This window comes from Octodon degus, unplaced genomic scaffold (genome assembly GCF_000260255.1).
Source record: "Octodon degus isolate 3935 unplaced genomic scaffold, OctDeg1.0 scaffold00159, whole genome shotgun sequence".
NCBI classification, from domain to species: domain Eukaryota; kingdom Metazoa; phylum Chordata; class Mammalia; order Rodentia; family Octodontidae; genus Octodon; species Octodon degus.
Genome location: NW_004524735.1, coordinates 661126 through 664434, shown reverse-complemented (window position 1 = coordinate 664434; position 3309 = coordinate 661126). Strand labels below are relative to the sequence as shown.

Sequence of the window (3309 nt, the reverse complement as noted above, 5' to 3'; positions counted from 1 at the left end):
ATATCTTCCCAGAAGGCATCCAACTATTGCAGGAGCAGCTTGTTACAATAGCCTCTTAAATACAGACTCTTTTCATTTTATTTTGTAAGCTTCCTCTTTCTCTTTTTCATGTTCATGAGCTTCTGCCTTTTTCTGTAAACTATTGAAATCCACTTGGTATTACCAGCATCTATGGTAGCTGACGTTTAAGTTGAGGTGATTATTGCCACAAAATCTTCAAATGTAGTATTATTTTCAATTACAAATCCTTTATGCTTTAGACTGTCTTCCATTATCTTTTTTGTTGTGATAGCATGTTTTAAGATCCTCAACATAAAACTTGAAAAGATCAAGTGTAGTTGATCTAGGGTGACCTAGTACATTAGTAAATCTAGTGTCAGAACTAATGGTTGGATACAATTCTAACCAAGGTGACATAGAATGTAGTTGTCATGTTCATGCAGTTTGTCTAAAATTATCTGAAAAGATTCCCAATTTTTATACTGTCATCTCCTATCAGCAAAATTTGCTGTTTTGCTTCTTTCTCCTACTTTTCTAAAGCCCAAATGTGCTCTTCAATGCAAAGTAAAGCATCTTCTTTGTCCAAGTTCTGTAAGTCCTCATCTCTTGCAAAAATTAGACTGTTCACTGGATACCATTGGGCCTTCCGCCAAGTAGTAGAGTATGTTACGTTAGCCATATTACCAAGTCTATTTTTTTAAGATTTCCCAATTTCTATTTCAGAACTGCTTTGCTTGTTACTTTTCTTTTCTTAATGGAAAGAATAAAACTTCGTAGATTTCAGGATGATCGCGTTCAGACATTGCATTCCAGACTTCCATCATTCCAAACAGCTGCAACATTTGCTCTGCTTTTTATATCTGGTTGTAGAACTCATTTTCTTATGACTTTCTAGCAAATGCTGTAAGGATCCTGTTTCTTCATATTTTGAGTTTGCTTCTTCTTTTTCCTCTTTCTCTGTCTGGACTTTATAGGCATGAAAGGCCTGCTTCTTCCCACTCAATTTGGCTAAATCACCACACCATGAATCATTAATGATATTTTCATAGCTTGCTCCCATGAAGCATTGGGTGGTAACCACTTTTCCTTTAATATTTCTTTGAATGCCTGCTTTCCCCCTTCCTTTGTGCTCTAAGCATATGTTTTCTTTGTTTGTTTTGCTTTGCTTCTGATTGGCTCTCTTTCTCTTCTTCTTTGGAAGTAAAATCCTCTACAGCTTCCTGCTTAGATGTTTATTCTGCATTACAAGATACTACAGCACTTAGATCCTGACTAGTAGAGATATTAGTAAGCTGTACTTGTTCTTAGTTGAGATTGTTACTGCATTTTTATTATCTACAATGGTAGCAACAATGGAAGAAACTTCAGGCTTAGGAACAGGTAGAACAGTTGAGACAGGGTTAGTAGTAGAAGTGGAAGCACTCGCATTGGTTGCTGCTACTGCTGCTGCAGCAGCCATGGTGGTCATAGTAGTAGGAATTCCTGTTGTAGGAACTGGGGCTCTTGATGCACTGAATTCTTCTTGTTTGCTGTTTTCTTCAGCTTCAATCAGGCTAGATTTAGTTATAAGACCTCCAGCAACAATGGTATTCTGGTACACTTCAAGTTCCTCAAGTTCTTTAGGTTTAGTCCAGTGGGATTCTTTTGTTTGAGAATTCTAACAGTAAAGTTTTCCAAAATCAGACTAATATTCCTTCCAAGTGCATCTAGATAACAGTTGCTCAGCAGGTGTTTCAAGATCATCTGGTTTCTCCCACGTGGGCAGTTTTGGTTTCAGTGTTGTAGCAGTAAGTCCTCCCATCAGGTGATTTGTGTTCAGTGAACATTGATTTTACATCAGATGCTGCACCAGCTGCCACATCCATACTGTTTACTCCTGGCAGTAAGGTAGGTTGTAGGGAACCATGAGACATCGTCATTCCAGGCGCTTGTCCTTTCGGTGGCCCGCCCAGAAGAGGCCTCACTTCTGGCATCACTCTGTGAGGTGTAGGAGACACATTTGCTCTCTGACCCATACGGCGCACCCCCATTGGCCCATAATGAGAGCCACAGTGCCCACTCATGAGGCCTGCAGCCTCAGCCCCCATCCCAGCCATCTCATCATGCTCAGACCCTGACGTGATATTGTTTTTGCTTTTATTTTATTTTATTTTCCCATATTTTTATTGAGAAATAAATAACAATGAGACAATTTCAAATCAAATTGGTAGGACAGTTACAATAATTAACACATTGCATACTGTCTTCCTAGTGGTTATTTGTTGTATAAGATGCAGACATGATATCTTATTTACAGACACTATTAGAACCAATCCCTCTATTCATTGAATTAAGAGAATGTAGCTATATATCTACCCTAACCACTTTGAATACATAGATACAAAATAGTCATTCATCTGTATCTCCTTTTTTTGTTTATTTCTGTCATTTGAATATTATAGGTGTGTGAACTCAGCAGGATATTCCAAAATATTCAGTAGTCCATAATAGTATTGGGTCTTCCGCTTGACTGGCAATGTCAGAAGTTGTTGAGCTGAGTCCCCTACAGCTCAACATAACAGCATGGCTTTACCTCTTATAATTTGTTTTTATACTTTTCTGCTGGATAGTTAAGACCAAGATGAAGATATTTAAACTGAGCTGATGTTCAGTGACTGATATGTCTGTTCCTTCAGTTGTTGGTGAGCTGAATGGACAGAGTCTGCTCTTCCATTTTGGAGGTCAAGACTATGAGCTTCATTGTGAATCATTCTCCTCCTGCAATGTAATTCTTCTCAGTTCCTACCAAACCATGTTATTCTTTCTCTCTACTTCATATCATCTTAAACCAAAATCTCTTCACTAAGTCCTCTTCCTGTCCTTCCAAACTCCATTGCTTCCTTTCGGATTGTGATGGAGTCTACTTCTTATCCACAGTTACTCTACCACTGAGCTTATTCTTCTTTTGATTACTCTTAATCTGATGCTTCCATGTCATGTGCTTATCCATGTGCTTAGTGTAGACAAAATAATCTATGTTATTTCAGGCTGAAAGCAGTAAGGAATTTTATAAGAACAAATTCTGCAGTCTCCCAAAGTAGGAAAAAATGCTTTACATCGTTTCTGTTGCAAAGTTTGGCTGAAATATTTGTAGACATTTTCACAGAACATCCTGGTACTGTGTGCTTTGTTTTATAAACCATTTTATTGTTAGTGAAGTATGAACAACTTCCATGCCAACAGATACATTTTGTAAACTGCTGAGATATTTAGTTATTGTTTTTAATGTGAGCTGTGAAAGTGATGATAAAACATCAATCCTCAGTTCCC

At 37.8% G+C, this 3309-nt stretch overlaps 1 protein-coding gene and 1 pseudogene across 1 annotated transcript in view; one reads left to right on the top strand and one right to left on the bottom strand.

Moving 5' to 3' along the window:
- Positions 1–2096, bottom strand: part of LOC105743728 — a 6620-nt pseudogene extending 4524 nt beyond the window's left edge.
- The window catches only part of Luzp2 (leucine zipper protein 2), a 516158-nt gene that overhangs the window by 486726 nt on the left and 26123 nt on the right, over positions 1–3309 (top strand). The gene's annotated exons all lie outside the window — the stretch shown is intronic.